This window comes from Erinaceus europaeus, chromosome 9, assembly GCF_950295315.1.
Source record: "Erinaceus europaeus chromosome 9, mEriEur2.1, whole genome shotgun sequence".
Taxonomy (NCBI): Eukaryota; Metazoa; Chordata; class Mammalia; order Eulipotyphla; family Erinaceidae; genus Erinaceus; species Erinaceus europaeus.
This window is the reverse complement of record NC_080170.1, coordinates 52,688,360-52,701,524: the sequence shown is the minus strand read 5'-3', so window position 1 is coordinate 52,701,524 and position 13,165 is coordinate 52,688,360. Positions and strand designations below refer to the sequence as shown.

The 13,165-nt window shown below is 39.2% G+C and overlaps 1 protein-coding gene across 3 annotated transcripts in view; it reads left to right on the top strand.

Annotated features, from left to right (window-relative positions):
• RABGAP1L (RAB GTPase activating protein 1 like) overlaps positions 1 to 13,165 on the top strand; it is a 527,154-nt gene that overhangs the window by 366,989 nt on the left and 147,000 nt on the right. The gene's annotated exons all lie outside the window — the stretch shown is intronic.

Below are 13,165 nucleotides of genomic sequence, written 5' to 3'. Positions count from 1 at the left end.
CCCCTCTGACTCAGTCTTTCCAGTCTTTGATATAATCAGATTGATAAGGAGAAACGGGAAATTTTTTTCAGGAAGTTATGAAAAATGGATACAGATCAGGTTTTATCAAAATGTGGAAAATTCTTTAAGATCTTGAATAACTGGAATTTCTTGTAAAAAATGCTGGCAATCACAGTTTTAAAGGCCTTTACAACTGTGTCTAGTCAAATAGTGCTTTCCTGTGTCAGGTGTGTTGTAAGTACTTTACCAGTCTTTTGTAACTCATTAACTAGCACAGCCAAGCTAGGTAAAAGCAATTGATGAGGAAATAGAGGAAGAGAGGGAGGTCAAAGACTTGACCACCTAGTATTGCAGTTAGGAAGAGGCAAAAGTCGATTAGGACCTAGGAAGTCTGGGGAAGGTAGGAAGGGGGTCTAATTTAAAGTAAATGAAGTCTTTTTTTGCTGCCTGATTATCTCTATAACAGTTGGTAATATAGATATGGGTCTGAATAGCAGTGGAGTGGAGGTGAGTCACAGGCAGTTGGTACTTGTCTTGCTCCATCCGTGTCTTTCTCTTGATACACTTTACTCCTGACCACAGGAAGGCCCTGAAAGCATCAATTTCTTCATTTATCTCTGCCATCTCAAAAGCTATGCTGTTGGTTTATTTTCCTCTGAACATTCTAACCTAACTCATCAGAGTTTATTTCTAAAAATCTATTCAAGTATCCACTGCTTATGAAGCCTCGGGGTGCTAGCCTTCCTCTCTTTGGATTCCATGGGCCCAGTACACACTTCTTGTGCTATACTTCCCTTCATACATTACACAGCTATTTATTTAGCACTTTAATATATTGAGCACTATTCTAGTCACTGGGGAACCAGCCAGTGCAGGTGTCTGATCCAGTGAGCTCTTGAATGTTTATTTTTACTAGTGATTGGCAAGATTGTAATATAACAGGGGTACAATTACATACAGTTCCCACCACCAGTTCTGTGTCCCATCTCTTCTATTGGAAATGTCCCTATTGTTTATCCCTCTGGGAGTATGGACCAAAATTCTTTCTGGGGTACAGAAGGTGGGAGTCTTGGCTTCTGTAATTACTTCTTTGCTGGACATGGACATTGGAAGGTTGATTCATACCCTCAGCCTGTTTTTATCTTTCCTTCTATCTTTCCCTAGTAGGGTAGGGCTCTGGAAGGCGAGATTTCAGATCACACTGGTGAGATCATCTGCCCAGGGCAGTCAGAATGGAATCATAGTAGCATTTGCAACTTGGTGGCTGCAAGATGGTAAGATATAAAGTAGGACAAATTGTCTAATATACGGGAACCCAGGAAGAAAGAGAGGGAGGGGGAAGAAAGCATTCTATAGGAGGTAACAGAAGGAAAATTCCCTGATCTAAACATCAGGAAGGACATAAAGATTCAAGAAGCCCACCCCACTAGGGAAAGAGAGAGACAGGCTGGGAGTATTGGATCTACCTGTCAACGCCTGTGTTCAGTGTGGAAGCAATTACAGAAGCCAGACCTTCCACTTTCTGCATCGCATAATGGCCCTGGGCCCATGCTCCCAGAGGGATAAAGGATAGGAAAGCTATCAGGGAAGGGGATGGGATACGGAGTCTGGTGGTGGGAATTGTACCCCTCTTATCTTATGGTCTTGTCAGTGTTTCGATTTTATAAATAAATTAATTAAAAAAAAAAAAAAGAAGCCCAGAATTCCAAACAGAATTGACCCACTTAACAACAAACAGAAAATTAGTGAAAGTTCCAAAATATGGAAATTCAATGGCACACTACTTAATAACTATTGGATCAAAGAGAGAAATCAAGGAAGAAATTAAAATGTTCTTAGAATCCAATGAAAATAAAGACAAAGGTATTAAAATATTTGGGACACAGCTAAAGCAGTACTAAGAAGGAAATTTTTATCCACCCATGCACATATTAGGGAACAAGAAAAAGCTCAATTAAACAACCTGACTGCACAACTCAAGACTTAGAAGAGAAACAAAGCAACCCAAAGGACTGAAATAACTAAAATTAGAGAAGAAATAAGCAACATTAAAAAGAAGAGAACCATACAAAAGATCAGCAAAGCTAAATGTTGGTTCTTTGAAAGGGTAAACAAAATTGAAAGACCCTTAGCCAGATTCACTAAAACAAACAAACAAAAAACAGAAGACTCAAATATATCATTGTAAATGAAAGGGGAGATAACTCAACAGACACCACAGAAATCCAAAGTATCATGTGAAGCTTCTATGAACAACTATATGCCACTAAGCTATAGAACGTGGAAAAATTCTTAGAAACACATAACTTTCCTAAACTGAACCAGTAGGAATTACAAAACAAACAGACCAATCACAGCTAAATTTTATAATAAAGGTTCATGGCTGCCCTGGTCAGACTGAATCAGAATTTTACAGGGTGAGAGTCAGGGAGGGAGATTTTTTTTTAAGGCAGTAAATTTTATAATTTTTCTATTTGCTGTTGTTATCATTATACCAGGGGACTGGTCATCTTTGGCTTGTGGTGGTGCTTGAGGATTGAATTTAAGATGCCTGGTGCCTCAGGAATGAAAAATTACTACATAAATCACTGTGCAACTTAACTGTCCTTAGTTCATTTATTTATTATTGGTTTAATGTTGGCTTATAATAGTATGAAATTTCAGGAGTGTAATTTTATATTTCTCATTATGCTATTTTTTCAGCCCTAAAATGGTCAGGTATATTTTTGCTACAGTTTGGGAACACATTTGTAATTGATGGCCAAGCTTTATTTTCAGTAGAGTTTTAAAAGAAAGTGATATTACTTGCTCTGAAATCTCTCTCTCTCTCTTTTTAAAATTTCTTTGTTGGGGGGTTAATATTTTACATTTGACAGTAAATACAATAGTTTGTACATGCATAACATTTCTCAGTTTTCCATATAACAATACAAACCCCGCTAGGTACTCTGTCATCCTTTTTTGGACCTGTACTCCCCCCACCCCCATCCCAGAGTATTTTCTTTGGTGCAATACAACAACTCCAGTTCAGGTTCTACTTGTGTTTTCTCTTCTAATCTTGTTTTTCAACTTCTGCCTGAGAGTGAGATCATCCCATATTCATCCTTCTGTTTCTGACTTATTTCACCTAACATGTGAAATAACATCTTTTTTATGTCCAATTGCATAAAATTAATGTTAACTTGAAATTTTGCTTAACTCATTATTTGCTAGTCTTTCCTCACTATTAATCAGTGTCAACATTTTTTTCACTCTCAAATCTTTTTTTTCTTTCTTTTTTTTTTTTAATCCAGGGTTATCACTGGGGCTTGGTGCCGGCACTAGGAATCCACTGCCCTGACAGCTATCTCCCCCCAATAAAATGGAAATTGAGAGAGGAGGGGGAGAAAGACACCTGCAGACCTGCTTCACTGCTTGTGAAGTGACCCCCCCCCCCCCCGTAGGTGGGGAACGGGAGGCTCGACCCGGATTCTTGCTCCTTGCACTTGGTACTATGCATGTTTAACCCAGTGCATCACCGTCCAGTCCCCACTCTCAAATCTTTTCTTTTGCATTTTTATTAGCCTAAATTTATTTCACTGAGTTTTCTATATATTTTTAAATTGTCAGGTATATAACTTCCTATTAAAATAAATTACATGCAGAAATAATTACAGAAACATTTGTGAAATTTGGCACAAATAACCTAGTTCCACCAATTTTCAAAGTGTTCTCTTTGGGTCAAGAAGATGGTACAGCAGGTGAAGCATCAGATTAAACAAGCATGATTTCGCAAGTTTCACCTCTGGCACTACATATGCCAAAGTAATGCTTTAGTAAGTGTTCTCCCCCCTCCCCCACTCTCTCCCCTCATAAATAAGTGTTTAAAATCCAGAAATACTCATATTTTTCTTCTAGAGTTTGTCTAATGGAGTATGTAGATCAGCCTGTAGAGTTTCCCAGTGTTGTTTTCTTTTCCATTTGATCAGATATACTTCATATGTTATTAATTTTAAGTACAAAATGTAAATTACTTGATATTTCAAGTTCTTGGAATTTTGTTATAATCAAATACAATATGTATGGATATATTTCTCATTGTTCAAAGTAGCAGCTTCTTTTCTTGGACTATTACCTACATGAATATTATGAAAAAGGTTATTCATTAGAGAAATATATGTTCTTTTTTAATATAATTTTTTATTTATAAAAAGGAAACATTGACTAAACCATACGATAAGAGGGGTACAACTTCACACAACTCCCAGAACTCTGTATCCCCTCCCCTCCCCTGGTAGCTTTCCTATTCTTTAACCCTCTGGGAGTATGGACCCAAGGTCATTGTGAGATGCAGAAGGTGGAAGGCCTGGCTTCTGTAATTGCTTCCCCGTGAACATGGGCATTGACAGGTCAATCCATACTCCCAGCCTGCCTCTCTCTTTCCCTAGTGGGGCAGGTCTTTGGGGAAGTGGAGCTTTAGGACATACTGGTGGGGTTGTCTGTCCAGGGAAGTCTGGTTGGCATCATGGTAGCATCTGGAACCTGGTGGTTGAAAGGAGAGTTAACATACAAAGCCAAACAAATTGTTCACCAATCATGGCTGGCAGAAGGACCAGAAAGCTGGATCAGGGAAGAGAGTGGCTCCCTAATATGGGAAACGGATATAAATATTGTTGACCTCGATGTGATGTGACCTAGAGCCCATATTCAGCTTAGGAGCCTATGTGACCTCTGCATCCCTGCAGATCTGAGCTCACATTCTGTGGTCATGAGTAGGAACATTCCAAGCTGCCCCAGTATCAGGACCCATCTTCCTCAGGTGTAGCATAGAGTATGTTGTCCAGCCTCCCTTCAGAGAATGGAACATTCTCTACCATTATTGATCCAAGTTGAGGGTAAGGTCCTATGGGGGCCCACAAAGGGTTTTGTCTTGTTGTTCCTGCTAGGAATGACCGGTAACAATGGAGAGAAGGATTTATTTGAGGTCTAGGCCCACCATGTCTGTTTGGGAATCTCAGGACTCCCTGACTAGGGCCCCAGTTGATGGGGTGGCCTGATAGTGACTAAAGAGTCATCATTAAAGTATGCCAGTTTCTTGCCTATATTCAGCTTTTGCAGTCCTTGCTTTGATGAGGTTATCTTTGAAGTGAGTGATAGAACTGTAATAGGAAGTAAGTGAGGAGGGTATCTAAGTCTAAGTAGACACTATTTCATTATGAACTTTTATACTGTCTCATTACAGACTATTGTGTACTTTTGCTTTTAGGTATATATTTTGCCCTAATTTATGGATACATGTGAACATATGCTCTATCTTATGGGACCTGGTCTATATCTAGGTTTTGGGACTTTGTTAGGAAGTGAACCTCCTGGAATGGAATTAGAGAAAACTATGAAAGGAAAGGAAGGTCTCATCCGAGTAATGAGGGTGAAGGGTTGACATTCCTCGCCTGACATTTAATAATATTTCAAAGTCTATCAAAGACTCAGCCTATGTATTAAAAGACTCAGTCTGTGCTTTTAAAAGTTTGAGACATTCAATTAATTTTCCCCTCTCATATTAATAGTGATTTATATGACTACAAATTAATAGGAGTTTACATAAACACCATTCCCACTACCAAAAGACTGTCCCGTCCCATTCCCCCCCTCCCAAGCCAAACATCCATCCTCACCCTCAACCCAGGGTTTTTACTTTGGTGCCCTACTCCAAATTTAGTCAAATCCTGCTTTTAGTTTCCCTTTCTCAACTTCTGTTTATGAGTGGGATCATCCCATACTCATCTTTATTTTTCTGACTTAGCTCACTTAACATAATTCCTTCTATCCATCCAAGATGGGTCAGAGAAGGTGGGTTCTTCGTTCTTAATAGCTGCGTAGGAATTATATGATCTTATAGCCTTGTGTGACCAGCATAAATAGGTTCCAGAGATATTATTTAACATCTTCATTTAATCACAGTCTCTTGTATAGCCCACACTGAATTATAACACCAATTTCATTTTAAAGATATATCAAGTTTCCATTATTGTGACCATTGCTTTTAGCCTCCAGTACAATTCACATTATTTTAAATGATAATTAATTTTGATGTCTGACTTTAAGAAGTTTGCACAAGTTACCTTTAGAGACATTTAAAATGTTAAATAACTATAAATGAGCCTTAAATAATTTTAACATGTTTGTTAGAAGCGTTGTACCTTGATTTTCACACTTGGCTATATTTTATTATCACTTTCTCCACCCAGACTGATTAGACTTTGAAATATTATTAAACCTTCTTGGTTGATTCTAATGGCTTGAAAACATTAGGTAATGCTCTGCTCAGTTCTCAATCTGAATTCATGTTAGAGACTCTTTAAACTTCTTAAAATACTAGTGACCAGGTTCTATCCCTGAGAAAATTTGCATTTATTTGATTTGAGGTGGAATGCCCGTAGAAGAAGAGGAAAAATGGATGCCGAGCAGTGGTGCAGCAGGTTAAGCACACATGGCATGAAACGCAAGGACGGGCCTAAGGATCCCGGTTCAAGCCCCCCTGGCTCCCCACCTTGAGGGGGTCACTTCACAGGTGGTGAAGCAGGTCTGCAGATGTCTATCTTTCTTTCCCCCTCTCTGTCTTCCCCTTCTCTCTCACTTTCTCTGTCCTATCTAACAACAATAACAACAGCAATGATAAACAAGAAGGGCAACAAAAGGGGGAAAAATAGCCTCCAGGAGCAGTGGATTAGTAGTAGTGGATTAGCAGTGGAGTAGTACAGGCACTGAGCCCCAGCGATAACCCTGGAGGCAAAAAAAAAAAAAAAAGAGGAAAAATAGCATGTCAGAATTTCAGTATTACAGTCCAGGAACTGATTTTTCATATTGAAGAAGGAATTGAAAGTAATATGTTTATCTTCCCAATTAGCTTCAAGCAGCTCAACAATTCTCCTCCCCATAATAAAAGTTTTTGGTTGGGAGTTGGGCTATATATAGCGCAGTGGGTTAAGCGCAGGTGGCGCAAAGCACAAGGATCGGCATAAAGATCCTGGTTCGAACCCCAGCTCCCCACCTGCAGGGGAGTCGCTTCACAGGCGGTGAAGCAGGTCTGCAGGTGTCTTTCTCTCCTCCTCTCTGTCTTCCCCTCCTCTCTCCATTTCTCTCTGTCCTGTCCAACAACAACAACAACAATAATAACTACAATAATAAAACAACAAGGGCAACAAAAGGGAATAAATAAATAAAATAAATATTTAAAAAAAAAGTTTTTGGTTAACAAGAAAACAGGAAGAATTAGTTTGTGGAGAATTTCCAGATTTTTCCTTAATCCTAACAACCTTGTTCATTCCATTCCTTCATTCTGTTCTAGGTAGTCCTAAGAGATGGAATAGCCAGTGCTACAATTCTGACCTCTAGTGGGTACCTAGAAAAATGTTTTTTCTATTGATCAAGGCAATAGCATACATAGGTATAGCTTGGTCAGATTCAATAGAAAATAGAGACCCCACCACCACCACCACCTCTTAGTAGAAACATCAGACAATTGTAAGCATCTTTAACTCTTCATAGATATTAAACAGACTCTCCCTGGATTTTTGCAAAAGCTAATTAGTGAAAAAGCATGGGTTTGCGTGGTTTGGGTCTGACAGTTATAGTCCTGGTATTTATTTCCATTTATTCACAGTCTCTAAGCCTACATCTCCTTGTCGCTAATTAGTGGTAGTAATGCCATAGAATTGTTGAGAGGATCAAGTAAAAATTATGTTTAAAATATCAGGCATGATGGGCAGTCATTAGATAAACTTGATAATAATCACTAACACTTACAGAATACTTAGCAGGTGTTGAGTTCACTTGGTGTCCTAGCTATCTCATTTAGTCAGCACCTAGTGGGATGGCTTATGTTGTAGGATCTGAAAGGACTACATCTACCTCCCCTGATTCAGCTGTGTGTCATGGGCTTGCTCCTTTCACCGTGGCTTCTTGTGGTGGGAGCATGTCTCTGTAGTTGGGACTCCCAGCCCCCACTTACCTTTTACTTCCCTTCAAGGCCCCAGTTGCTGTGCATACTTGGCACTTTTTGACACTACTTTCTCTTTTTATTCTCAGTGTCTTTCTTGACAGCTCTTCATGCAATCTGTCAGCTCCCTCTGAGCCCACGGTTGCTGCTCATCAGAGCCAGAATGTTCTGTGCCTTTGTTTCAATGACTGCTCTGCTGTCAGCCTTCCTTTATGCAGCTTTGTGGGAGCTGAATTGTTGGCCTATTCAGGAACACAACAATTTGCTCTTTGGAGCAATTATTTAATTTGAGGACAATTAGTTGTAGGTGTTCTTTCGTGTGGAGATTGGTGTCAGGTGATGACTGAGTTCTGAAACAGCAGTATCCCAAAATGTTCAAGAAATACCTTTTCACCTCAGAATGACTCTCCTATACCTAGAGGGAGGAACTAACTTACATTTCACAGCAAAATGAATTTCTAGCTGCCTCACAGCTACCTCTTGTGAATGTATTTAGTATGGATACAAATAATAAACTTTGGTTTTGGTTGAAGTCACCTATTCTTTTTCTACTCACAACTCTTAAAATATACTTCATTTAATCATCTAGGAATTAGAGGACACATTAAATACCCAGAAAGGGATTTTTCTCATTCATTCACTTCTGCATTGAACTGTCATCTCAAACTTAGTGGCTAAGGAAGGCTCTGACTTCTTGAGTTACACTATTTAGGTTAAAACCTACTTATTAGCTGTCTGACCTTGGGAAACTTACTTTAACTTCTGTAAATCTTAATGTCTATGTTTAAAATGGGATTGAGGTTACTGTGAGATTAAATAAGGACGTTATCATTGGAATTAATTCAGGTCTTAGCACAAAGGAAACATTCAGTGAATGTTGACTCTTGTGCTTGGAGTTAGACTTTGTATTATAAATGATAAGTTGCCATAACAATATATTTTCTTGTTATTTTTACTTTTTCTTTTGTCTCCAGTATTATTGCTGAGGCTTCAGTGCAACTATAAATCCATTACTCCTAGCAGCCACCACCCCCTTTTATTTAATAGGACATAGAGAAATTGAGAGGGAGAAAGACACCTGTAGACCTGCTTCAGCATTTATGGAGTGTCCCCACTGTAGGTGGGGAGCAGGGGCTCAAACCCAGGTCCCTGTGCATAGTGCTATGTGCACTTAAGTGGGCACCACCAGCCCCCATTTTTCCTTTTTTTTTTTTTTTCCTCCAGGATTATTGCTAGGGCTCGGTGCCTGCACTATGAATCCACTGCTCCTGGAGGCCATTTTTCCCATTTTGTTGACCTTGTTGTTGTTATTATTTATATAGCTGTTATTGTTGGATAGGGCAGAGAGAAATTGAGAGAGAAGCTAAATCTTGTCAAAGGCTTTCTCTGCATCTTGAAATAATCATGTTGTTTTTAGTTTTCCTTTTATTGATGTGGTGAATCACATTTATTGATTTAGATATATTGAACTAGCCTTACATCCCTGGGATAAAGCCTACTTGGTCAGGGTGCACAGTCTTCTGGATATACTGCTATATCTTGTTGACTAGAATTTTGTTGAATCTGTCAGATACATAGTATCTATGTTCAGCAGGGATATCAGTCTGTAGTTTTCTTTTTAAGTTACAGAGTAACTGTAGTCAAAATTGCCTGGTACTGAGACCACAAATAGACACACAGACCAGTGGGATAGAATCAAAAGACCCTGGGTCCATACTCCCAGGGGGTTAAAGAATAGGAAAGCTTTCAGGGGAGGGAAGGGGATACGGAGTTCTGGTGGTGGGAATTGTGTGGAGTTGTACCCCTCTTATTCTATGGTTTTGTCAGTGTTTCCTTTTTATAAATAAAATTTTAAAAAATAGGGATACAATAATAAAAAAAAAGAATCAAAAATCCAGAAATAGCCTCCACACCAATGGCCCAAAACATTAAATAGCCTTTAAAGGAGAGTCTCTTCAACAAATGGTATTGGGAAAATTGGATGAATGAATGAAATTGGACCACCATATATCACTATGCGCAAAAGTGAACTCCAAGTGGATCAAAGATATGAACATTAGTCCAGAAACAACTAAATACATAGAAGAAAACATTGACAGAACATTTCATAACCCATGATTTGAATGATAATGAATCTTCAAAGATGCAAATTCAACAGCAAAGAAAACAAAAGTAAATCAATGGGACAACATCAAACCAAAAAGCTTCTGCACTGCAAAGGATATCACCACCCTAACAGAAGTGGAAAAATATCTTTTTAAAAAATTTTTTTTAATATTTATTTATTCCATTTTTGTTGCCCTTATTGTTTTATTGTAGTTATTATTGTCGTTATTGATCTCATTGTTGCTGGATAAGACAGAAAGAATACAAGAGAGGAGGGGAAGACAGAGAGGGGGAGAGAAAGACAGACACCTGCAGACCTGCTTCACCACCTGTGAAGCGACTCCCCTGCAGGTGGGGAGCCGGGGACTCTAACTGGGATCCTTCCTCTGGTCCTTGCGCTTTGTGCCATGTGAGATCTTTATACAGCATACTTCAGTTAAAGGACTCGTAACCAAAATACATAAAGAACTCAGAAAATTCAGCATCAAAAAAACAATCCCATTTAAATATGGGATGAGGACATGGATAGAAACTTCACCAAGGGTGCTGGGTGGTGTCATACCTGGTGAGCACACATGTTAAAATGTTCAAGGATTCCCCAGTCCAAACCTCCAGTCCCCATTTGTCAGGGTAAAGTTTCACAAGCAGTGAAATAGTGCTGCTGGTGTGTTTCTGTCTGTCTACCCATCTCTCTCAATTTTTCTATATCTCTACCCAATAAATAAGTGAGTAAATAATGACAGCCACATCAACAAAAAAAAACTTCATTTACTTTGTGTTCATGAGGGGGGGAAAAAATCTTTGCTGAGGAAGAAATCCAAAGGACAAACAGACACATGAGAAAGTTCAGTCACTGATCATAGATAAATGCAGATAAAGACAACAATAAGATGCCATTTTACACCTGTAAGAATGCCATACATTAGAAAAGATCATAACAAAAATGTTGGAGAAGATGAGGGGAGAAAGGGACCGTTTTTCACTGCTATTGGTAATATAAAGTGGTCTGATTCACTAGCAGTGGGCCTTCCCTATTGCCCAGAAATTTCTGGGAATTTACCCAAAGGAATAAAAAACACCTACCAGAAGATATCTGTGTATACCTGTGTTCATAGAAGCACAGTTTGTAATAGCCAAAACCTGGAGGAAACCTAGATATCCAACAACAGATGAATGACTTAAAAAAAATTGTGGGAGTTGGGCAGTAGTGCAGCAGGTTAAGCACAGGTGGCACAAAGCGTAAGGATCCTGGTTCAAGCCCCCAGTTCCCCACCTGCAGGGTAGTTGCTTCACAGGCGGTGAAGCAGGTCTGCAGGTGTCTGTCTTTCTCTCCCTGTCTCTGTCTTCCCCCCTCTCTTCATTTTTCTCTGTCCTAGCCAACAACAATGACATCAATAACTACAACAATAAAACAAGGGCAACAAAAGGGAATAAATAAATAAATAAATAAATAAAACTGTGGTATATATACACTATGTAATATTACTTAGCTGTTAAAAATGATGAAGTCACCTCCTTTGCATCATTTTGAGTGGAACTTGAAGACATCATGTTAAGTGAAATAAGTCAAAAAGAGAAAGACAACTACCAAATGATCTCACATCAAGTGGGACTTTTCTTCTTCTAGCGTTTAATAAATAGGGACAAGGAGGGAGAAAACAAAGTGAAACGTGGACTGGATATGGTGTATTGCATCAAAACAAAGGACTCAGGGGCCAGGTGCACACCTGGTTGAGTGCTCATGCTGCAATGCACAAAGACCCAGGTTCGAGTCCCCAGTCCCCTCTTGCAGGGGGAAAGTTTTGTGAGCAGTAAAGCAGTGTTGCAGGTGTCTGTCTGTCTCTCTACCTCTCTATTTCTCCCATCCCTCTTGATTTTCTGACTGTCTCTATTCAATAAAGATAATAAAATTTAAATTTAAAAAAAAGCAAAACAAAAACTCTAGGGAAGGAGGGAGGCAGAGGAAAATTTGGGGGCCCTAGAGCATAATGAAATTATACCTGTGTGTCACTGCTGCACTGTAAATCATTACCCAACCCCCCACCACCGATAAAAATGAGGGGGGAAAAAGACTTGTTCAGTTCTACTCTACAATTCCACTCTTGTGGGCAGAGCTCTGCTTCCCTGTAGATCCTTTCAGCACTGAAAGGGAGCTCCGTTCTTAGAAAATGTCAGATTATAGGGGAAGCTTCATGTTCATTCAGTTGGATTTTGCTGTGCATATTTAATATCTACTTAATTTTTCTTTAAATAAAATAAAAGTACTCAATATCCTGCAAGAAAAAACTATGTATCATAAATAATGATAAAGGGGGGTCAGGCGGTTGCACAGCGGGTCAAGTGCACATGGCACAAAGTGCAAGGAGTGGGGTAAGGATCCTGGTTCAAGCCTCCAGCTCCTCACCTGCAGGGGTGTTGCTTCACAAGTGGTGAAGTATGTCTGCAGGTTCTGTCTCCCCTCCTCTCTCGATTTCTCTCTGTCCTATCTAACAAAAATAACATGAGTGGCAAAAATAACAATAAGGACAACAACAAGGGCAACAAAATGGGGAAAAATAGCCTCCAGGAGCAATGGATTTATAGTGCAGGCACCGAGCCCTAGCAATAACCCTGGAAGAAAAAAGATGGATGAGAGAAAAGAAAGAAAGAAAGAAAGAAAGAAAGAAAGAAAGAAAGAAAGAAAGAAAGAAAGAAAGAGAAAGAAAGAAATACTGATAATGATAAAAGCAATTAGGGACCTTACTAAAGTTGTAAAAAAGTTCTGGGAAATTTTATTTTTCTTTCTTTTTTTTTTTTAAATATTTATTCCCTTTTGTTGCTCTTATTGTTTTATTGTTGTAGTTATTATTGTTGTTGTAATTGGATAGGACAAAGAGAAATGGAGAGACGAGGAGGAGAGAGAGACTTGCAGACCTGCTTCACCACCTGTGAAGCAACTCCCCTGCAGGTGGGGAGCTGGGGCTCGAACCATCCTTGTGCTTTGCACCACCTGCACTTAACCCGATGCGCTACCGCCTGACTCCCTATTTTTCTTTTTAAAAAGATTTTATTTACTTATTTTAATGAGGTGGGGCATGGGGG